At 37.6% G+C, this 26013-nt stretch overlaps 1 long non-coding RNA gene across 1 annotated transcript; it reads left to right on the top strand.

Annotated features, from left to right (window-relative positions):
• Positions 1–396: 396 nt before the first annotated feature.
• On the top strand, positions 397–25787 carry LOC115920046. The gene is made up of 2 exons (XR_004062140.1): positions 397–1163; positions 25070–25787. It is a non-coding gene; the product is annotated as an uncharacterized LOC115920046 (long non-coding RNA).
• Positions 25788–26013: the final 226 nt, after the last annotated feature.

Raw genomic sequence — 26013 nt, forward strand, 5'->3', positions numbered from 1 at the left:
CTGCTTTTTCTAGACTGATGTTCAGCATTCGAAAAGGAGATTAATTACATACCATTAATATAATAATTTTTTTGTTAATTAGAAATGAAACTTTCAGCCAATCACAGATCAGTGAAGGACACAAGTTTGTATCGCAAAGCATCCGCACACAAAGAAACGGATGTGTGCAGTGCGACGCTTATCCAATCATTTATCTTTATTCATTTCGTACACCACATGAACAAACACACACACACCCGTCCTACACACACTCACCCACCCTATACTTTCATGAGTGGTCTGATTTTCTATCATTTCATTGGCTGTCGCTTCATCAAACTCCTCCCCTTGTGACCTTATATAGAATCGAGGGTTTTGACCAGAGTGCGTTGTAAAACAACGAGCATCACTCTACACCGCAGCGCGCGTCTGTGCAATTATACCTGGAATACTTACCGAAGAAGCGTGTGCGTCGAAGTTCGCTATTCATGTTTCATCTCATATTTTGATTAATCGTCAGCGGTAGACGAAATGCCAGCTTTTTGACGACTTCTCAAGATATCACATATCTGCGGGATCAAAGATTATCAAAAAGATGTTAAGTATCTCTAGACAGATGCATTATAAATGATGATCACAGTCTATGCTCTATAACGTATGCGATAGCACATCTAATCCGTTTTTAGATCGAAGCGATCTGTTTTTTACGGAGAGCCGTGTTGATGTTGTAAAAAAAGAAGGAAACAAAATGTAACTTGTCAGACGCCCTGTCACCGGAGGATATGCTTTTGAAACGGCAGTCGTGATATATATTGTCATTTACAGATTTAACCCTTGATGAGTACAAACGTGTCCTCTTTTATTTGTTTCGCGGGTTATTGATTCCGACTATCCAGTTTTTTTATATTGTCTTATGCTTGGACATTTTTACTGCTTTTGGTGATTAAATGGATATTCGTAAAGGTTCATGGACTGTCACCTTATTGTCAAGAGCTATCACGCGTCTTGTATTTTCTCGCTGAGTTGAATATCTACAGCTTGTGGAAAAACTACTGAAACTATTTCCGAGTTCCAGGAGATGTGCTTTTCCTGATGGATAAAGACAAATAAGGATTACTCCCATTTAAGTTGAGATCGTTGGATATACCAGCCTACATTTGACAGTGTCGCCTGATTTTACAGACGTAAGTTTGCGGTGTTATTTTCTCCTTTTGAAATATCATGGTATATACATATACTTCATGTGTGTGTATAATAATTATATGGATGTAATATAAAGATAGATATATGTATATATATATATATATATATATAAAATTGTTTTCCTAAACATTTCCCAGTTGTTACATGTAATTGAATTGTGCCATCAGGGAGAGGATTCAAATTCTTCTCTTTCAAATTTGTCAAATGTTTGTATTCGATATCCACCTAATCTAGTGATTTCTCAAGAAAATGTAAAATATGTTTTTGTCTCGTAGAAACCACATACATCATGAAAGTTATCTTTGTTTCACATCCATAGATCATACAGCTTTCCATCGCTAAACCATGTCATTCTTAACACGTTCGCTATGCTTACAACGAATATTTGGTGTACACGAAGTATAAGTATTTATTATTTGAAAAAGAAATACATCGATATAAAACCTTGTAGAAAGTATGTTAACCGCATAGTGCAAGCGTTGATTTCCTCTACTCTGATCTTCCTAGCTCTTAGAAAATGAAATGTATGACTTTTTAATTACACATCATATAAAATGATTTTATTTATTACTTAGACATGAAATTATGCAAGTAGCGAATAGGAAGATTTGACTCTTATCATAATGATCAAGATCATTCCAAAATATTTTCAGCCCGAAGATTCCTTCGTTGCTCAAACGAGAAAGAAAAAAAATCTGTCATTCAGAGCTACCAATATTTACAGATTGCAAATATGGCAACTATCCAATTCCATAATGGAGTGCAACTTTTCGAATAATTCCCCTCTGAACCGAGCGATAACAAAAGACAACAGTTGCCTATTTTTTCTCTGGAGCGATTCGCCCCATTCTGTTTTCTTGCAAGTTGTGATAACATGATCATCCAGTCCCTACACAATACTCAGGTGTGTTCACTAATCGATCCGGGCGGGATTGTACGGCATTCGAGCTCCTTCATTCTCCTTCATTACTAAAATACCAACCCCTGTCCCGGGAATATATGTGTTTGGATGTGGGAATGCTCAGAGGTTGTTTATGCTCTATCCGTTTTATCGAGGCATTACTGGTGACATTTAGAAAGCTGATGGGATCCCTGTAGATTGTATTATGTTTTCCTTTAGAAAACACTTTCTGTAATTTCTCTAAGGGAAAAGATGTACAAACAGAATGATATAATGAGCTTCCATAATATATATAATGTGATGCTGAGTTTACTTCTACAACTCGGGTATATATAAATATATACTTGGGTTTGCGCTATCCTTCGGTATAGTGCTCAATGCCTAGGCAGAGCAAAAATATATGGAATAAGGCAGACTAATGGAACATGGTTACTACTTCGAGTTTCACGCCTTGCAAGTGATGATCAGGCAACTGATAGCATTCTTAAAAGTACACGATTACTCTACAGCCTGTATATATATATATATATATATATACATGTTGATTCATATACGTATTGGTAGTATGTGTTCGACAGTATAGAGATTACACTTTGAAGAAATGTAATATTTGTAATTTGATTTTCAATTACAAAGTTGGCATTAAATGCATATCTTCGAACTTTGATTCGTATATATACATTACATAGATATACATGTATATATAAATGAAAGCTCATTTTATGTGTATAGGCCTAAATACATATAGCTTCTGGAAACTTTCATTTTCGAATATGCTTTCTAAGGCTTAAGAGAACAATCGGGGAGATTTACGTGTAAATGTTATTTCCAAAACGTCATAAATATAACGATGACATGTAATGATTATCAGATCATGGAACTTAAGACATGAGAGTGTCTGTGGCCACTCAATGTTCGTTGTGACTTGAAGTATGCAAATAGCAAAACAATCGTTGCTCGGGATCTGGAATGATTGATGTGTTTACCTTTTTTTCCCTTCTCTATAATGTACCTTTACGTGTTAGGCTCTGAGAAATTGATATCTCATCTTTTCCCCAGTTTCTCCCGTAACAGATATTGATAAGCGATCTCTTCATATTGAAAAAGGACAATATACAAATAATGCACTGTTGCGAGTGTTAGTGCACGACCAGGGAACGAAGTTTAGTCAGTGCCACAAATGAATGCACGCCCACGTGAAGTCAATTCACCAATCGGATTGCTTAGATTCTAGAACCCGTCTTATAAATTTGTTGATGCATCTCAAGTTCATCCAAAATAGGATTAATGCACATTTGCATCCAGGAAGCGAATCTCTTGTTTTGTTACAGCGAACTGTGCCTAATTGTGCAGTGTGCATTGTTAATTTTTGTAAGGACACCTTTTATCCTATGCATTTGCGTCGACCGAATACCTTATATTCTGAACGTTACGAGCAATTTCGACTTGATTGATTGAAGAGATGACCAATGTTTTTTATATTTATCTATGAACAACAATGACATGTATTCAACTTTGTATGCACTCCATTCTATCGAAACAGAATTGACCTGGTTATAACTTTTATTTTATTGAAATTCTTTACCACAGAAATTGGTCTTGCATTTGTAGCTAGGTAACTAGTCTTGACTTTACAAGCGCATACCTGCCAACCACCCCGATTTAGGCGGAGTTCCTCCGCATTTTTCATACCAACTCCGAATTCCGAGTGCATGCATTTTAATTTAATTTTTTTTTTTTTTTTTTAGAGTGTAATGCACTTGGAGAGTATATAACTATTATGTTTGTATTTTGAAATGTAAAGCGCCTTGAGCATGTTCATGTAAAGGCGCTCAATAAATACCAATATGTATGTATGTATAAGACTAAAGCATAACACAGCACTGATAACCAGATCACGCCGACATCCGCGCTCGCGCTCATAGAAGATATACACAGCGACATGGAAAAAAAAATAGACCCTAAAGTCCTGTGTACCCCCCCCCCCCCCCCAATCTACGGGCTACTACCCCAATCCTTCGGTGGTTCGCGACCTCGTAGTCCATCCAGAAAAATTTACTCCTAATTTCTCTTGTCTCAGGTTGACAGGTATGCAAGCGATAAGTTTTGGTTCTTTTATGTATTTCAATTGTTTGAAGAGATGACTAATGTATGGATTTTGTGAGCGATTCATATTAAAAAACTATACTTATGAGATGTCATCCGGATTTCTTGTTCATCTTGATTGATGAAAAGGATGAATTTCGTTCTGGATTTGGATGTAACAGCAGCATTAAATTGCATTGACATTAAAGCGTTTCATTTTGAAACTGAAGGATCCGTTTCTCGAAAGAAAAAGGAAAATTTTAGTTCTATCGAAAAGGCTACAGATATATTACTGCATTTTTTTGTATTTTAATTCAAGCATGTCAGATTGCATACTCTAAATGATTGATTTATCTCACACGTCCGTAGTCATGTTTCATGATAGAAGCAGATAATAGAAGCCTGAGGCACATGATCAATCGTTACATATCTCTACGTGTTCCTTTGCGTCATACAGAAAAATAATGACCAAAATAGTTTCATCGTATGTGAAAATCCATTATTACCGCTTTTCGTATTTTTCAAATTAAATAGTAATTTCCGTCTCCTCTAGACAAACAGCCATTTAAATAATATTATACCGGTCATTTACTTTCCAATGCCAACTAGATCAAATATACGTGAAACAAATACCAATTAGACTAGATAGATTATGGCTTCGCGGTATATTATGAAGACTAGCATTATATTAGGCCTATTTCAAACCCTTTTTGCCCGAGAGTAAAGAGAGAAAGAGAGAGAAAACGACACATTCTCTCTCTCTCTCTCTTTCCTGGTTATAGAGATCTAACCCTGATATTCCTTCAGATGTGGTTGCTATCTGTAGATTATAATGAGGAAAATCATGGATTTACCCTCTTTTTTAAATTATTAATCCTTAAGGTATGGGTCTATTGTTTTTGTATATTCTATTGTCAGGATGGCAAGGGGTAGTTTCAAAAATGTAATACCCACATCTATAGTTTAAATGTGCGAGTGTGAATATCTCTCCACTTCAATTGTGTTAACATTTATATTCTAAATTTATGGATTTAATGTTGAGGAATTATTGTTTATTTTTTTAATGCCATCAACATAATAGTAGTAGTTCTCGGTGCTTGCTCGACCTTCCTGGATCCTTCTGTAATAATTTGATTCAGTATCGTTAGCTCGTTTATTTAGCATTTTATAATATCATCAGTGACACCAGTCATAATCATATTAGATTTTTGTGTGTTCATCTGTCGTATATTTTCCTCGACCCCTTTGTTTACCTTGCTTGCCGATGATCACATTCGCTGGTCTGCCATGTGGGTCAATTGGCACACACAATGAACACAAATTAACAGATGGGTGCATTGTGCATGTATAAAAATTTTGCTACAATGGAACCTTTTTGTACAGTTTGTAGAAAAGATCTACGCTGTACGTTTTACTAATCTCGAAGCCTGGGGTCAAACCCGACAGAGGGAAATCATCGAAGTACGACATAAAGAGTTAACCCGTTAGGTACTGAATGCCTGTAAAGCTGTAAAACCTCTTAGTACCATTATCTGTATTACCAGTAATAACGCTGGCAGTATTTTAAATGACCTGATCTAGAATATCCCTCAACACATGATGTTGATTTATGGAATCGGTAAACAATTTTATTTGCAATATTTTAGATAACGTTGGAAGCTAAACCAATTGTTATTCGAAAGGATCTATTCGTTGTGCCAAAGGCAGTGGAATATTTTCAAAGTTGCGTGTAAGTTCACCTCTGTGATTATAGTTATAGAAGAAATTCGTGCAATGATGAAACATTGAAAATAGAAGTCACATCGAAATACCTTGAAGTCTCAGATGAATGTGGTCACTGACATGCGGAAGTCGCACCCTGTACCCCAAGTGTCGCGGGGTGACCCGGATCGTTAACTTAATGATAACTTTAAAGAAGGCCTCTGGAACTGTAATTCCACTCCCCTGTTCCCCATGGCTGCTCGAGAGAGCAGGGTTAGGGTGTCAGTTGGACCTCATCAACCAGCTTTTCATTCCAGGTGGGAATATCAGCAATCCGTGCAGCAAGCAATTCACGGAAATGAGAGAAATTTACTCTTTGAGAGGACGATTTTATCAAATGTCTGTGTATCTCAGTTGTAGAAAAAAAATGAAAGAAAGGACTAGTTTGCATTTCATTGCAAGTGGTCTCGTACATAAAAGCTCTTATATTCAGCAAAATATTATCTGATATATGTATTGATTTTATTTCGAATCAGTGACTTGGATAAGTTAGCAGCCGCAAACGAATCGATATTCATCAACGGTTTAAGAACTCTTCAAGAAGGATAGAGAGCATGTAATTTGATTTTGGATCGAACATGGCAGCCCTTGTATCTCTCAAAATATTGTGTGCATATATTGATTTAGCTTTTAATCATTTTTTCTGGAGAATTTAAGAAGCACGATTTGTGTATGTTATTAAAAAAAAAAATCTTCATGTCATAACCGCGTTCTTAGAATTATACATCGCTACGAGGCGAGTATACATGTAAGATTTAAAGGAAATTTAACGACAAAACTATAAAAAAAAAAAAAAAAAAAATGAAGACAAACGGTTTTCCAAAAGAAATGCATTGCAATAGACGGGATTTAACATTTTAGCTTAGATCGAATATTGGTTGAAAAATATGGTATATAGATAGAAGTAAGAGATTGGAGAAATAAAGAGATAACTAACAATATATATTTTGTTTTGCGTAGATTGAAGAAGGGCTAATGATTGATGAGGGGGAGACTGAGAGTAAAAAACAGAAAGATACCTGCAAAATGGGAGATACTTACAAAAAGGTACAGGGAAGAAATTTAAGAAATGTTTGATATGGACACGATAAACAAAAACAAAGAAAAGACAAAAGCAAAGCACGATACAAAGCCGAAAATATAAGCAGACATGAATCGAAGTTCGTACGGGGAATTCAATTTGATTTAAAAAAAAAAGATTTTTTTTGTTGTTGGCTACACTCCATACGGACATCTCCAAAATCTGCGACACTTGATACTTGTTATTCTTAAAAGACATTGTACTACGTAACTCTTGGAGAGGAAATTGTGATGGCGAGATAAGGTGAATAAAAGTGCAATGTGACTTTCCCTAGAGGACAGAGTCCTTGTATTTCTACACGATTTTCACAGGACCAGATATAACGCATCACATCTAAGGAGTTGGCGTCAGGTTTTCACTCATGTATGTGTATTATATATGAGAGAGAGATAGAAAGAGAGAGAGAGAGTGTGCGTGAGAGATAGAGGGGCACAAGAGGGTATGTGTGTGTGTGTGTGTGGGGGGGGGGGGTAACTGTGATCGTTATTGCCTTTTCAGATGTAATTTGAATACACTTCAAACCAACTGGACCTTTATCGAAATCGATATTAGTATCAATTGGGCTCTGATGAAGTTTGAAAATGCACTATTGTTTATGAACCCATAAAATGCGAAGATTAATTGTTAAACAACATCATACGACGTTAACGTGATGTGTTAGGTTTGTAAAGCGAAGTGGATCTGGCGAATGAAGGAAGTCAACTGAAAAAAGAAGAAACCATTTTGTTTTCACTCACAAATCATTGCTTTCGAAATGTAAATATATCATGTATGATATGCATATAAAATGGATAAAACGTGATCCGAAAGACTTTGACAAATTCAAGAATAATTTCAATACCCTGTTTTATTGTCTATAGAATCATGTTCAGATTATGCAATACGTTTTTGTAATAATTCAAAGTGTATTCTGCAATGCTGTGTTAACTGCTATATTTTTGCTTTTGAAATTGCCTTTGGTATACTTTTGAAAGTATTTGCTATCATGAAGGGATATATACAACTTATGAATAATTATCTCGAGCTGAATAAAAAGAGGAGGTGGAGAGGAGTTGATAAAGGGCAAACCGTATTCATCTTTCAGCCGATGGATTATCATACTAATACCACTAATTTTTCATTTCCATTACCGTCGCCAGGAGATGTCACATGGTACCGTAATTGTGTTTTCTTAAATCTTGAAGTGACACACCTTTTGGAAGAGATTCAAGTCTATAAATATCTTAGATGAAAATGAGATCATCATCCTTGGCCCGGGATATAAGTTCAACTAAATCAGTCAACCTTTCACGACAATCCGACACTTGCACGGTTGCACCGGCAACAATAGCATCGTGCTTTATTTCTTCAGAGATGGGTTGGGAATAGGGTTTAATTAACAAAACAAATGTCTGAAAGGGTGTTAACGCTCCAAAAATATTTCGTTTATAGCTACGTTACATCCCGGCGTAGTGTCTTTTTCGAATCTCTTCGCAGGAGTGTAGTGTAGACATTTCATTAATTTGCATTTAAATAGTATAATGTGCAAATAACAATACAATCAACATGATCGGTACAAATCCATAGCTAAGCATGACAAAGCATGTTATGTGTTGTTCCAGAGAGAGTTAGACCGCAATGAAAAGAGGCTAATCGTTCTGCAAAATCGTTCTTTTGTTACGCAGACATTCCTAACCACATACACACTCTTTTCCGTCGTCATTATCGCATTTTTAGGTTAATTTATCCTTGTTCTGACGCGACGCGGTAAACTGCGGTGGTTTGATGACATAAGCTTATCGCGCTAGTACGACCTTTGTTTCGCGCAGTTGCCGTTCATTTTACACGTTTGTAAAAAAAAAACCGCTGCGGTTTACCACTTCCTATCAATGCTGCTGAACGAGTCATTAGTTTTTTTTTCTCGACACTTCACAATTCGTTGACAGAGGCGTTATAGTATATCGATGGTCTCTTTTGTGAAATGTATCAGTTAATAATGCATGCCATAATGAGGTCAATAGATTCCGATACATATCGGGTCCATAATGATTAAAAAGGGCAAGTACGCCTTTTGATAACAACTATGTACTGAAATGTTGGAAATTTTCCCCAGCTTTTGTAATGTTATGTAAGCAATGTTTTAAAGCAGTAGCACAATAGCTATGAGTTTACTTTTCAATTTAGGGCATTTACTAAACCCATGTTCATGTAGCAAGTTTATTGTGTGTGTCAGAGTTAATTTACAATAAATGGCACTTAAATAAAAACGTGACATACACCACAACCCATATGACTTAAAGGTAATCTTCTGACGGAAACTACATTCTCATGAAAATTAAATATCTAAGCTTGCGGCTACTGTCGTTCTGTCGACAAATCATCATGTCTATGACCACATTCTCATAGCTATGGGCGTTTCTGGTAGACATATCTATTGCCACGAAACCTCATCAGCAGTTACTCTCATTTTATTACAGAAGTAGTGGCATGAAACGGAAACTGTATAATTATATGTTTTCAATCCCTAACGAAAACATCCTACATTTTGTGGGAAATTTTGTTTTGTAAGCCGACGAATAGGAGCTGTTTACTCTAACAAGCTACTACAAATTCACGAAAGATCACATCATGGTGTGGTTTTGTTGTAGTTTTGTTTTAGTTTTATAGAAGATTTGATTACTTTTTCTGTCGGGTAGGGTGTCACAGAACCATGGCAATTAATTGTTCGGCGACATCCCCTTGACTGGTATGTCGATGAATTTGTACTTGCGACGGTTTCGTGAAACAATGCCCAGACGCTGACGTCATACTACTTCTGATTGCTCCAGATACCCTGGAAAAAAAACCTTCTATCACATCGAAACAAAACGACAACAAAAGTCTGAAGGCTGGGGTCTTTAGGAATCGTTATTCTTGATATCAAGAAAGATTATGTCAATTTAACATATAAATCATGCACGTTTTGTACAAGGTTTGTTGTTTTGTGGTAAGGGTAGAGTCTTGTAGCCTATGCAGAAAAGCTGCAGTGTGGACCACCCCCTCAAAAGCAAACAAACAAAACAAATACAAAAAAATCGTGGAACAACACAATATAAAAAACAAAACAAATTTTACAAAGAAATCCTTATCAATGAGTTTTCACGTTTCATGTGAGAACCTGCATTAGTGTTCTGCAGTCCAACTCTTTTATAATCTCAATAAATGTCTTGTTTTTTTTCTAAAATAAGTAATCTCAACACGTTCGCACAGTACCTGAAACCGAGGTATAATCTACAAACAGGGACACAGCCAATGTTTATGTGTCACAGCAAAGTTGATTAAAACTTGAAAATAGCATGATAAATTGATTGCTTTGCCGTTGAGTATCCCTAAAAAGCAAAAGGTTTTGTAGACGAACGTGGAAACATATTACCTCGAGATAAAATTTGAAATCTCACAGGTATCTGTACGTGGGCGATAATGCACTTGCAGAGGTTTAATTTCTATCCCTTCATAATCATTCTCTAATGCAATAGAAATGAACGCATGCATATTGCAATCCGTCTACTTAACCATGCTATATTCGCTTTTCATTTTTATATTGTTGAAAGGGGAGATAGAAAGATATTATCAAGGGGAGGGAGAGAGAGGCTGAGAGACAGATAAACTACCTGAGGGTAGTGTGATAACATGTCATTAAACAAAACGACGAAGAAGGGAATAATTTTGTGTATGAGATAATGCTTGTCCCCAAATTGAAGGAAACTCCCAAGGATATCATAATAATGTATGGAATTGTGATTACATACTATACAGTCAGACAATGACAAAAATAAAGATCATTTTATAATGGAGATCACTTCAATAAAAGCGGCAGAGAGAGAGAGAGAGAGAAAGAGAGCGAGAAAGAAGAAGAGAAAGAGAAGGAGAGTGAGAGAAGGAAACACGAAGGAGAACGTAAAATGGTGTCTACGCTGTAGAATTTCATTTTATTGCTTTTCATTTTTTTTTAATCAAGCTAACTCGCCTCAGTTTTTTGTTGTTTTTTTGTAATCTCACCTCAGCTTGAACAGCTGTTTTGAGAGTCATTGGACTGAAAAAAAAAATATAATACAAACAAAAAAGTAACAAAAGACTACAACACATTAGCATATAAATAAAAACAAATTAGAACATTATAGGCATGGTTAACAAGTTATACAAAATAAGAAAAAATAGATCAAACATAAACTATCATATATACTGAAAAATTCAAAATAACAATACTAAATCCAAACTAAATGATAGAATTGAAACTAAATATATCAAACTCTTTATCGTCGTCTGCCTTCACATATAACCTTCCTATTAGAGTCAAATATACTGTAATATCTTAAGGCACTTCTTTAGATCACCCATTAAGTTATGAACCTGTGTGGTTTGCTTGTCTACGAATAAACGTAGTTTAACAGCACATTATTGTTGTTGAAGTATATAATAATAATGAGTATGCGGACATTACCGAATATTAATTACCTTTTAGTGTTAGAATGAGCGACGAATTTCTTTTTCTGGTATCTTATCTACCTCAACATCACGAATTTATTAGAAATAATGGATCAAATGAAGCGTAATGAGTAAACTAATTAGATTCACATTTCCAGCCTCAATGAAAGAAGTGCTTTGGGTGTGAATAATATTTGTAGACGCCTCATGGATGAATTCTTTCAGTTTTACATAATATTGTATAGCGGCACCCTCAAAGCACGTTCATCATCCGTAACTTAATAGTCAAGGTGTGGCGGATAGAATGATTGGGGCGTGAGAAAGAGAATTAGAGGTAGAGAATCGATGAGAGAGAGGGGGGGAGGAGAGATGCACTGATAGTTATAGGAGAGACAGGTTGAGAATGATTGGGGCGTGAGAGAGAAATTGCGAGGAAGAGATCGAGAGAGAGAGAGAGAGAAGGAGGGGGAAGAGATGCACTGATAATCATAGGATACACGGGTTGAGATGGATGGAGGAATAGAAGTTGAAGAACAGAGCCCGGAGTGACTGAATGATAGAACGAATAGCAAAGAGAGAGCATAAATACAAAGAGGTGAGAAAGGGGAGACTGGGAGAACGAGCCAAATTTGGGGGAAGGGTAGGTATTGGGAGAGAAATATATGAGAGAGAAAGGTTGATGGAGAACAAGTTTAATGTGATAACAGCGATTTTGTTGTGGTGCTTGAAAGAAAAAATAGATTGACGTCTGCGATGTGTCTCGAAAGAAAAATATATAGAGAACAAGAGGGAGATAATGGGTAGAGAGTGGGAATGAAGCTTGGTGACTGAGAGATGGAAATCGACTTGGATAAAAAAAAAAAAAAAAAAAAAAAAGAGAAAGATGAGTGCGAAATAGGAAGAAAAGTATTTGAGTGAGAGCTGCAACAGGGAAAGATAATTGAGAAAATAAAGACAAACATGAGACAAAGCATACACCATTATTGGAGCGGGTGCGATATCGATACATCATAAAAGGATCTCTGAGAGAGTGAGAGAAGGATGGAGAAAGAGAGTGGGAGAAAGAAAAATAGAGAGAGAGAGAGGTGAGACCCGGTTGTATTTGATTCTAAATTTCGGTTCAGTATCTTTTAAAGAAAATGCAGGTTCTGTGTCTCTAGAGTCTAAAGGTGCATATTTTCCTCCAAAGCACGAAGTATATTTCATTTCTTTGCACCATACGACAAGCTTGCCCTAACAATCTGATTTGGAAGGAATGTGATTACTTCATATCTACCGCTGATCACGGGGGAAGAATAGAATTCCTTACATATCAAAACCTTTAGGGACAAAATTTATCACAATCTGCCCCGCCTCATTTTATCTGGGTATGAAAAATAGGGGAAAGTCCGGAGGTTACACTGACAATGTCTGTAAGGCAGAGTTCATCAAAAACAAGTAACATGTCGTTCCAATGTGAGATATATGCGGAGTTCATATTCAACTAGCTCTTAATATTTATATCACAGTCACACCGACACCAGACTGACGATAGGCGGACTATCGAATTACATGACACCTAATGGCGAAGGGCCCGTCAATTAGCTGTGAGTTTCGGAGTAGGTTTAGCAGTGTGACTGAGGTAATAATGACAAAACAAGATCAGCAAGATCCGCGTCACCTGGTTCAACATCGATTGGGTGTTTGCAATGACCTGTGGTAGAGTTCGCGGTGTGCTCACACCAGTGAGTTTAGTGACTCTCTCGGAAATGTACCTCTGTGCTGTGTTAATGCGGGTACACACGCACGCGCGCACACACATACACGCACACGCATACTCTCTCTCTCTCTCACTTACCCTCCCCTCTATGTGTGTCTTGTCTCTATACGTAGGTTACATAGACCGTTTGTCAGTGGTGTAGCTACGGGGGGGGGGGGGGGGTAGCCTACCTCAAATTGAATGCACTCAATCGAGTATAGAAAAATAGAAACAGGGGTAAAGGACAGGGAGAAGGAAAATGACAAGGAATGAACATTATAAGAGACCAACTCCCGCCCCCTCCCCTAATCAATTCGCATGCCATCAATCTAGGAAGATCAATAGCCCCCCCCCCTACCCTCCATGACGCCAGTACCTCTTAATGGTAGCATTGGGAAGGCACTGGCATGGGGGGGGGGGGGCTTGAATCCTGCTGTGCCAATAGTTTAACCGTTTTGAGAGTTTTTGTATTAACCGTTATACAAATACGCATTTCTTTCCACGGCCAAGTTTGTTTCATTGAAGAATGACTTTACAAATTTTGTATGTACTGTTTTTCGCAATATATTATATAACGAGGATAATTTTCGATCTGCATAAATCTATCCGCTTGTTTATGGCCGGATATTCCTAGCTTCAGATTTACATCATAAAATCTGCATAATAAATTATGTTCCAATACAAGGAATTGAAATAGCTTTTATCCTGTTCCAAAATTGAAGATATAGACAGCAAATCAATAGAGATGTATACGGTTTTTATATGTGCATATGGAAGTGGTTTTTATTACATCTCGAAAAATCTACACAGCAGGGTTCAATTATGGACGATCTTTGTGGAGCATGACTTGAAACGGTTCTGGATGGTGGTCTTGTTGTGGTTGCTGTATTAAATGGGCAGACTAATGGGAGGAGGTCGATTTGCTCTAACTGAACTACTTTCATCATCGAAATACCGCCCCTTTTATTAACCAGGTTTCAGGAGAGGTTAAAGGAAATCCGACCTTGATAGCACACTACTTAAAAGAAAGCAAAGCAAAGAATCAGTCTGGTGAAAGTTTCAACAAAATCGAAATTTCAAAAGGTGCAATCTCTGTTCACATAGGCACTTCAAATGGGCTGAATTGGTAATATCTTTGAGAGGGATTGCCGGAAAATTACCATTTGTTCCAACACAAAAATTTGTCAATATGCCATTTTGCTTTTATAAATGTATGACTCGTGGAGTCTTTAAAAAGAAAATTATTTAGAGGATGTAGAATACTATGATATAGATGATATTTTTGTACAAGGCAATTGGAAGACTTGTCCGTGTTTTCATGACGATCCATTATACAAAATAGCTGATTTGAGATTCTCATAGATTTAGCGATCTTATTTTTTTTCCTGATTTATCGCCGTTAACTCTCGCCGTTCTATTTCTCTTTTTTTTTCTTCTTTAATACAAATGGACTTATTACAAAGGTTGGATTGCTCTTTAATTTCATTTCGGAATTGGAAATGTGTTTTATCTTGCGAGTTAGGCTATATACTGCATGAGGGTAGTGGACCATACAGCAAACACACTCAAGATAATTGGATTTGTGCTTTTGGGGGCAGAATTGATACACAATTAGCACAGAATTTATGGTACTTAGATTCATAATATTTATAATGTGTAAGTACTAAACGACTGACAGGACGACTTCAAAGAGAGTGCGGTGTCCTTCCGAAGCGACGAATTTCAACTGTTTACATGCAATAACCATCAAAAGTCCCTACAGCAGCGTCAATATCTCACAAATATTGCATTGAAAGTAGAGAAAATGTGTTTGTTTAATGCAACGCGTTAAATTGAGCTCACACAAAACTAAGGTTTGTAGTGACATGCATGGGTAACATCATTATCAAAGGGGACACATCATATTTGGGACGTAAATAAATGTTCTACATACACTGAGCAACGACCCTAGGACATTTTGTGAACGCTTTGAAAACGTGTGTTTTGCCGAATTTCTTACTCCATCTTAAACTCATTTTGTTTTCACTGCGTATAACCGTGTTTGTTTTTTCTGACTCGAATTAAAGATCCAGTTTTGTACGTTTATGACATGGTTCACGACAAAGGAACATAATTTAGGCTGACGTTTTCCAAGTGAACAGAAAACTCCCCCGATATATGGGCGTCAAAATTGGTTTCGCTAACATGCTTTGTCGGCACGATCGCAAAGGCTTTCGACAAAACAACCTTAAGCACTTTAAGTCCATCACTATTTGAAATATGCAAACATTTCAATGACGCATTACGTAAACTGAAAACGATTTCTAGGGTATATACAGTTAAACCTGTGTATAAAGACCGCTCAAGGTCTTATTGGCAGGTGGTCTTTAAGTACATATTCCTTTAGTAAACGTTTCAATAAGAAGCGGATTTTCAAGGAATACCAAAATATGGTCGTTATAGACAGGTGGTTGTCAAATCAGGTTTGACTGTACAAATAGGGTTTTGAAAATGCTCCTGAGTTAATTTCGCGAAAGTTGTGGCGATCGTGTTTCACAATCATCCTGGAAAAATCCATTCTATACTGTGGTGTATTTGTAGGTCACCTGTCATGAAGTGCACTTCCGGTATCAAGTCGGCTCAGATATCTTAGCCAAAATTGAGAAGGAAAATAACCCGAAGAGCATTATATGTGACGTGTATAGGTATGCAATGTGACGTCTGTAGGTGATCCTAAATTAGAGAGCTTTGGGATCTCAAGCTTGATTAAACTTCAAGCACTCTCCTCTCTTCTCCTACATCTCTCTTTTTCTCTCTCTCTCTCTCTCTATTTCCGCTCTTTCTCTCTCTCTCTCTCTCTCTCTCTTTGTGTCTACTACTACTGTCTCTTTCTCTATCTCCCTCTATACCCCTTTTCGCTTTCTCTTTATTTCTTTCCTTTATCCTCTCTCTCTTTCTTTCTCTATTTGTATTAGTTTTCTCTTCCTTGTCATCCGTATCACTGCCTCGGACTCTTCCCCTCTTTCTCAATATGAGTATCTAATTTCACCCTCGCTTGTTTTTCTTCACTCGATCGCTTTTCCTAGAAGGTTGGTCTAATTATTTCGATTTTCCAGGATAAACCTTTTCACAAATCTACTTGTATATTAGGTGTGGCCAGTTGTGCTAGACACATGGAATGGAGGCACTTGTAACCTGTACCTGTGGATTCTGAGTTTTCACTTGTTTTTCTCGCACATTTGCTGATCGAGTGGTTAGAGAGTACACCACTCTTGACCCTGGTGTAATAGTCTTGAACCCCAGAAAGAGGGCATTTCCTTTCACGGGATTCCGGACAAGAGAACAAAACAAAAATCGGTATAGCTGACAGATATTTGGGGCGTCACATACTGCTCAACCCCTTCCCGCTGTCGTGACAGCGATATACCAATATTCATACTTGGAATGCTGATTATACTCAAGTGAAAACATCTCAAACTTGATAATAATACTCGAGATTGCTTGACTGTCCTGCCTAATAGCTGAATGAAGTTGTAGGTTTAGGATTTCGTTCAAATATTGAAACAGTCATAATCACATTTATTAAAAGAAATTAAGTAACCAGCATCCATGCTGAGATTAGAAAAAACAAAATTAGGGCTTGCTTGAAACTTTGAGGCTGCGAGTGGATCCTACGAATGCGAGCATAAAATATTTGTGACTGTATTTCTATTCAACCATTACGGATATTATACTAAAAGAATGCCAGAGCAGTGCAATAACAACTACGTGGTAAATCTAAACTAAATGTCTAGGCACCAGTCTAAACGTAATTGTGCCTAACAAAATAAAGAAAAGCATCACCTCATATAAGCGGGGGTTTATTACAAAATGTCGTGTCAACATGACGCTAAATTACCAGGCGTTGTTACTTTGCAGGGAAAGGGTGGAATGGTCGCATATGAATTGCTGTAGCTTGTGGCGTCGCAAAGAAGGAGGGGCGCATTAATGTTTCCCGAGCAATTGTGGACTTATTCCTCTTTTTTAAAAGTTTGTCTGACCTCTTTTATTGAAGTGACAAATTGGTTTATTCTTGATAGATTGTACATGTATCTTCTTAGGACGATACTGATAAATCTCCACTTGTCTTTAGAGTGTTTTAGTTTAATCAATAACGTTCTGAGATGATATACATTCAATCTATCAAAAATAAATCATACTCTCACGATCACTTCATGGAAAGAGGTAAACGAAAATGTAATCCAATTTTATGGGCGACAGCGTACCGTATATTTATTTACTAACGTAGTTGTTTTGAATTGATGCAGTTAAACCGTGATGGTAGAATTCGTCTTGCTTTGCCAGTTTAGAAACATTCGTCGCCACATTCACCCGCAGACACTTGAAACTAATCTGTGATGCGGCATCCAACTCGGACCGGGTAACTCTATCCAGATTGTCTTATCTGACGGGTGGTGACATTTTAATTGGGGTGTCCAATGACGCTGTTTGATAGCTTTGCAGGAGGTGATAATGAATTGTCTTGGCTTGTAGGGATTACGGGAAATGAAGGTTGGGAAAGATTAATTTGTTTGGACATAGCGGGAACATACCCCCATCAAGTGTTTAAACTTGACATCCTACCCCGATGTTTATTGTTCCCTTCTTAACTTCCTTCTCTCTTACTTTCTCCCCAACACACAAAAAACGATCACACATACACACACTCTCTCTCTCTCTGACTCTGACTCTCTCTGTGTGCGTATTTTCTTTATGTTTTTTACCATATATTTCTCTGTCCTTTATTGTCTTCATCCGTGCCTAAATACTCAGGGTATACCGTTTTCTTTGTCTTTTCAATATCTGTATCACCATGAGTTAATACTTTTCCGCTTTTTTGGAATATGGCTTTACTTTTAATCTCAACTGCATCAAATGAAGTCGATAATGTTTTCAACGGAAATTACAATATTTCGGAATATCCCTTTCAGAAACACATTCAAAAATGCATTCTTTAAGCGATTTTGGTTCGTTAAAGGTTGCAAGAAAGTTCGCAAACAGTTTTCATTGTCGCAAACGGTTTTTCTTGTAAAAACTGTCGCTATCATTTTGCTTACAGTCGCTAAAGTCGCCAACGCAACCACTTCCGCAAACATTCGCTCAAATGTTGATAGTTGTCGCCAAACATCGCTAAAAGTCGCTAAATGTCGCTGAGGCGAACCTTGATTTCGCCAACATTCGTCTGAAAAGTTGGCGAATCCAAAATTCGCAACGTTCGTAAGCAGTGGCGGATCCAGGGGGGGGCCCGGGGGCCCGGCCCCCCCCCTTGAGAAAAAAATCATGTAAAATCCCGTGATTTTTACCTTTTTTGGGGGTTGGGCCCCCCCCCTGGCGCTCAAGGGGGGGTGCAAATTGAAATTTTTTTGAGGATCAAAAAAAAAAAATTGCGATCACTACCCCCCCCCCCCCCCCCCCCCCCCCCCCCCCCCCCCCCCCACTGAGCGAATTTTTGGCCGGCGCATTTTTCAAATTTTCGGGAGCAAAAAAAAAAAAAAAAAAAAAAAAAAAATTGAGGGTAAAAAAAAAAAAAAATGTGCTCACTACCCCCCCCCCCCCCCCCACTGAGCGACTTTTCGGCCGGCGCGATTTTCAAATTTTCGGGGGCAAAAAAAAAAAAAAGTTGGGCCCCCTCCCCTAAGAAATCCTGGATCCGCGCCTGTTCGTAAGCATTCGCAGCTCAGTGAGATACCCCCTTTACATTGAAATAATCATGGTACTGATAAAGGGAAATGAAGAAAAAAAATCGTGCTACTGATAAAACCCTTTGTCCTCTGAGGTTGTTCCCTCTGTCGTTACTGACATATCAGGTTCTGAGAAGCAAATGATACCGCAGTCACACCATAAACCCGACTCCAAACAGACAGTATCGTGATCATTCGGGTAAGGGCCTATCTCACTGAGCGGCGAATGCTTGCGAACGTAGCGAATTTGGGGTTTCGCCAGAGTTTGTAAAATGTTGTAAAAGGTTGCAAGAAAGATCGCAAACAGTTTTCTTTGTTGTAAACAGTTTTTCTTGTCGCAAAGAAATTTTGAACATGTTCAAAATTTCTTTGCGAATTTATTTATCCGCAATTAGTTGCAGGCGTTTGCAAAACAGTCGTAAGCCTTTGCAAACGGTTGTTAAACGTTTTTCTCTTTGTTTTCGTCAGTTCTCTGTGTTTCGCCAAAGCTAGCGACCACGTTACTATATGGTTCCTTTATAAAATCGACCCATTGAGTACCAGTAGTTAGCAAAAGGTCTCAAACGTTCACAAATAGTGGCAAAGGATTGGCAAATAGTTGCTAATCTTCGCAAAAGTTGTCGCTAACATTTGTTTACAGTCGCTAATAGTCGCCAACTGCCTTTCGCAAACACTTTTGGAGACATTCGCTCAAATGTTGCTAATTGTCGCTAAACGTCACTTAATGTCGCTGATTTTCGCCAACATTCGTCAGAAAAGTTGGCGAATCCAAATTCACAACGTTCGCAAGCATTCGCTGCTCAGTGAGATAGGCCCTGTAGTAATGTCACATTCTGCTCGGTCTTTTGTTGGTCTCATCTGTGTGACTGAGGTACAACGGCATCATCTGTCACTAGAGTTATATTCCTGATCATCTAGTTAACGGGCAGTCATTAATAATGTACATGATGTTTCGGTCTGGTTGACCACAATCAAAAGGTGGGTTGTCACGGATGTGTCTGTTTTGGAGTAAATAATATTATACGATCGCTTATTGTGCTTTTGACTTTGAGGATCGTCGACGTGAGAATTTACGTTCCATGAAAATTTGATGCGTTATTCCACAACAAATCATGAATGATTGAATTGTATTTCAACTTTACGAACTATACAGAATGGGACGGTGAAATGTCAATGTGCAACCGTGGGAGAAGTCAAGAAATTCCTGTAGTCCTCACCAAATTTACATGAAAACACGGTCGCATAGACTTTGAAAAATTAACGCAATTAATGCGATTAACGAAATTAATGCTATTAACGCAATTAACGCAATTAACGTAATTAACGCAATGTCTTGCCCATCACCTTTTGAAATGATAGACATTACAATGAAATAATACGTCATCCGAACACAATTTTTTAGGAAATTCAATAGGGTCATGGACTCCGTTCCAATATTGGCGACAAGGGGTACCATTCATGAAAATGTCATGGTCATGATGATTTCTTTTGTCTTATTTCAATGTCAGAGATGTTACATTTTTTTATAACATAATCATACATCGTAGGGCTTGTTGACAGTTCTCTATAACACAGTACCAGCTGTAACATTTAAAGATAAAGATCAGTTATGGTCATGCGATTGCATTGTGAAAGAAACGTGGAATCGATCAGAAAAGGTTTATCATCTAGCATATAAGTATTGGTTTGTACTGCAAGGTTCTGGAATCATCAAAATGATAAGAAATTTGGCCCAGTCTTCGTAAAGTTACAAGCACTGTACACAGAAAGATGTATATGGGACAACGCACACGTGCGCGACACGTGCGTGTATCTCTCACACACCAATAGATAAACTAATTTACCAAATATATCAATTAGCAGGCGGTTTCCCGGCAAAATTTTTATCATGTATTACAGTAGTCGAAACATACACTTTCACATGATTGGTAATAAGAGCTTCCATTTCATTTTTTTTTAAATTTGGGCATTTCCAATACTGGTCTTTACCTTTAATGCAAAGCAATGCCTCCGAACAGAATCAACACTCTTCTTTTAGTTCTGAGACGCACATGTACATTATCGAAGAACATGATGTTATCCACTTGAGGCTGATGCTTATCTGAAGGAGTTGATATAGGTACTTCAACAATGCCCCAAGCTGTAAGATTTATCAGATAATGTTTCATGAATATCAAAGCTATGTCATTCTAAGGGCGTCGAGAGGAAGAGGAGCGGGTTGTATTGCAAAGCTGGCTCATTATACTTTCTAATTTCCTTTCCCCTCTCGTACTATTTCCATTCGGAACTGTTTTCTATTATTATTACATTTCATATTTGTTAGAATGGGCTCTACACAGGAGACATGTTAATCAGACTAGACAATTCGGAAATGTACACCTTCTGCACCCTACAGTAGGGGTTTCGTGTCTAGTGGATAAGTCGATGGACTGCGACTCACATGGTTTGCAGTTCTGCTGCGGCACTAATATTCTTTGTCAAGTTATTAATCTAAACTTGCCACTCTCCATCCAGGTTTATTCAATGGGTACCGGGGAGAAAGACATTCCGTGAATGCTTGGGCGCCTTCTCAGGGTAGCTCGGCTAAACTCGGGAGCAATAATAAACGCAGGTCGTCAGGGAAAACAGTATTAATCTTGATGACCATTGGTCCACAAGACGTTTTATTATTACTATATAATCATATTATTACCCCCTCAACCCACCACCCCCTCTCGCCCCTCCCTCTCCTCTATATTGCTCTTCGAATACACACTTTTCTTCCGGGGTTCTTTACTATTTATAGTTATTTTTAAAAACCTTTAATTCTCTCTCTCTCTCTCTTTAGCGTATGGAGTTAGGGTTCCCAAACCTGTATCCACCATTTGATCTGTTCCGTTAACCTTTTCCTCACCTCAAAGTCCCTTCAATGACCCCTCCGACACTTACTTATAGGGCTATAATCATCTTAACCATTATCCAAGCTCATAACTTTTGCTTTATCCCGTCACCTTTATATCTTCTGATATTCCTCTCCGGCTTCCAGCTAAAAGGCCATTACTGCCATTGATAATACATAGCACTTTCAGCTCTCTTACGGGAAGCCGAGGTGATAAACGGTTTGCTCATCGAGCCTTTAGGTTAATTTGATAGCTGAAATTGCTATTAAGTCTTCGTGGCATTTTTGCATTTCCTATCCCTCTGTCAGTATCTGTCTTGTATAGCCTTTTTCTAACTCCTCTGACACCCCTTCTGATTCATCTTCCTCACCGCTGATCAAAGCCACTTTCTGCTTTCGCAAATCCCCGAGAGGGTCGTCATCATGTTTATCAGTATATCATAATACATAGTTGGGTAGCCCTAAAGTTCATATAACCTTTATAACAAGTTAACATGAAAAGTACGAAAGCAAGTTAAATCATAAAAACAGAAAGTTAAAATCCTTACATTTGTATGGATAGGCATTGTTCAATTTGTTTTAGGAGCATGTTTCTAAATAATTATAGCCACAAATGTAACCCTAACCCTAACCCTGCCCGATGCACATGGGACCTTATGTTGTGTCTATAGTATAGAAACACGCCTCTACGGCTGATAAAATAATGCCGACCATTTGTACGAGATTGTATGACATTATGATTCAGCGACATTTGATCCGCGGTCAATATCCTTCGCTAATACAATTCAAAACTTCAACCCCAGACCAAACACTAAACCTTATCGTAGCCCTAACCTTAAACCCTCTCTAACAAGATGAAATGAATGAAAGCTAAACAAGTCTTAGAGACAGTGTGGTGAAAATAAGCTTTTGGCCAATTAACTAGAAAACTATGAACAATGTAATCCCTACAAACAGTGTGAATCCGAATTCTAACAATGAAACAGGTTGTTGAAAGATTGAAAGAAAATGAATAAATAAAAGTCTGAAAGTTATAATACCTACAATCCGTGCAATTCCCAGTCTCAAATTCAATTTGTTTTCAACGGTTTGGTGAAAGGTTGAAAGAAATGGGAAAAGTAACTAGAAAATTGTGAAAGTTAAGTTCAAAACATTACAATATGTGTGAATCTATACTTGTTACATATGATATATCAGTTTCTCTCAAGTATTTATTTGCATTGAGGCTATACTCAAGAAATGTTATGTATGTGATGATTCTATGTGTCCTGATGAGAATGAGAAACACTTTTGTAGATATATTGTTTGTTGGAGCAAAGACAGTTGTCTGATTTTACCTCAAAGTGAAAGTTCTGATGTGCCTTTTATTGAAATGTACGTATGTGTTCTGATCACTCAATAATAAGTCATGATGATAGCGGTAATAATAGTACAACAATAATGAAAAAGATAATGCTAATAATGGTAATTATAGTACTAATCGTCATCATCGTAATCAGTTTTAATCAGAATTCTTTTAAAATTCGGCAAATCCAGCTATCTGATATTTCTGCCTTCGTTCAGAGCAACGTGCTATCAAGTTTGGTTTCCCCATAAGCCTTTGTCACACGGGCCTGCCACTTTGCTGAGTATCGTCCAAATTGGAATGCAATCTTTGGTGACGATTGCGTGTTTCGGACACCTCGTAATGTTGATGATGCTCCCACATGGTTTGGAAGATGCGTGAAAATGCGTGAAAATGTTGAATTGCTATTTGATTACTTCTCAATCGCATATCTTTACTTATGAATATCATGTTTGGGTGAAATTGCAGTTCATATATCCCATTACGTCAGTTCCTGAAGAGCCCTGTCAAATCTTTAGTATCTACCGTTTTAGTAGATAAGATAAGATACTTTCAGACTCTAATAACTTCAAAAGGTACATTTCTTCGTTTTCAATGGTAATATTGCACTGGCATTCCATGTTTTGAAGTAAAATTCATGTATGAAACTAAGATACTGACGTTTACGCATCTATTGTAACTGTATTTTATGTTTGAAATATGTAATGAGTCTTTTAATTGTACACATGACCAATTCAGCCATTGGGCTGCGACTCATGTTTTTGATAAACCTTGAACTGAATTTAACTTAATTGAATAACAAGGATTTATTCTCAAAAAAAGCCGCCGTTTGCGATCCTGTCAAGAAATGAATGGATACAAGGTAGGAACAGCGGATCCCAGCGTAATCTTACTTATCAGAACCTTAAATTCCCGAGGAAAAATTCGAGACGTTTTCGGAAATTTGTGTCTCTTGGATGCTCTGACCCGGATACGTCTATCACAAATAAATCCTTGGCGCAAAGAAAGAGATAAAATACCGACAATTGTGACTGGAATTGTAAAGGAATGCCAGTGATTGTTAGTATCGGGTTTCCAGGGATCAGTGCCAGGGTAGGTCTTGACACGAAGCTGATTATCCTCGCCCATGTTTACGTGATAAAGGAGAGTTTTGGAGGGTTCTCTTTCCGCCAATCAAAGATTTAGCTTCACCAACGACGTTATTTCTAAACTTACACAACAGCCAACAACCAGTGTAGATGTCATGGTGTAGGTTTATTCACTTGACTTTAAATCAAAGGGGTTGAGGTGTCAAATCCCAATCCCGGCTGTAACGTCCTGTGGATATTTATCCACATTTGGCACTCTCCACCCAGGTGGATATCTGGTTATTTCTGGGGTCATAATAATTGCAGGGCCCTCTGGAAAACTACAGCATTGATGGTGATGGGGTTTGCTAATAACAATTATTGATATTCTTATTATTATCGCCAAACCAACTGATCCTTGCCTACTCAGGGTAACGTGTTTTTTAAATATTTTTGTTCGGTATGTTGTCGATCTGTTGTCGGTCTGTTGTCGGTCTCGTTGATGTGACTTGGTTATTATCCCAACGTGATTACTATACTTTCCGAACTCCAATCTTGATTAAAACCAAGATATGAATTGAATTGATATGATTGAATTGATTTGAATTGAATTGAATTGAAAATATTTTAGAAGCTACTGCAAGACGTTTCCCTTCATTCCCTTCACTATTCCATATCTGTAGAGCCATGTGAGCATCATGGTCATGTTCGTTGACGAAATATTCCTTGGTTTCGCTCTCCTGTAATACTTTATATTCATTTCATTAAAAAGAAAGAATATTTGTGAGAAATAATCGAGCTTGAATTGCCATTCCTGTGTAAGCGTAAAATAGAGCTGCTGTATTCCATTTCAATGCTTCATACTGTACCCATTCTTCTTGTTTCACAGATTGGAGGCAAGCTTCGAGAAGCGTCGGAATACTGTTGTGGACCTGGAAAGTGCTGGAGAGTTCATCCAAAGGAGTTAGGAGGGACACACAACTTTAAGGTAGAGATGCCGTTCCCCAAAATAATTTCATTAAGCATTCTGAATTGGCTGAAGCCAATTGAGTGAGACATAAAAGGGGTTGTGGTCGAGGAAATGAATTGATAAACGGCAAGTGGCTTTCGGTAATTTTTTGCGGCCAGCAAGCACGCTTTCACCGTCTTATTTCAAATCAATTGCAATACCTTCGCGCATTGTTACAATAGAGCACTATATCTTGAAATAGGAAGAGAAAAAGAGGTCCATAGAGAGAAAGAGAGAGATAGAGAGAGGATGAGGGACGAATTGAGAGATAGATTAAAAAAAAAAAAAAGGAAGCATGTGCACATCAACGCAGATAGAGGAAAAAAAGATTGGAGCTGCGGAAAAGAGATAGAGATAGAGATAGGTCGTAGGTAGAGAAAGCAAGCAAAACCAAAAAAGGCTATCATTTTTATTGATGTAATTTTAAGATTAAAGCGATGATGAGGCAAAGAAATAAAAGAGATGTAAATATGAGATAATAGAAGAAAGAGTTTTTGGATGTTTATCATATGAATTCTTTGAGCAATGCATGAAGCGTGAAGAATACCAGAATAAATGACCGGAGGTTAAGAATTGGACCATGCAGCAAAAAAAAAAAGGTAAAGTATCAGTCAGCCACATGAATATTGGTCAAGAGTAAACGCATGCTAAACATAAATAATCCGACCTTAATCCCAAAGTCTAATTACAATTCAATGGCCTGTGACTTTTTTAATGGAAATGGAACACGAATTAATTAAACGAGGGTGCAATGAATCGCATCCTGTCAATTTCTCGAGATATTCACCTTGGGTTATACTGGACAGTGTCCAGTGGCCGGTAAC

Source organism: Strongylocentrotus purpuratus, unplaced genomic scaffold, assembly GCF_000002235.5.
Source record: "Strongylocentrotus purpuratus isolate Spur 01 unplaced genomic scaffold, Spur_5.0 spur5_scaffold_7, whole genome shotgun sequence".
In the NCBI taxonomy this organism is placed as follows: Eukaryota; Metazoa; Echinodermata; class Echinoidea; order Camarodonta; family Strongylocentrotidae; genus Strongylocentrotus; species Strongylocentrotus purpuratus.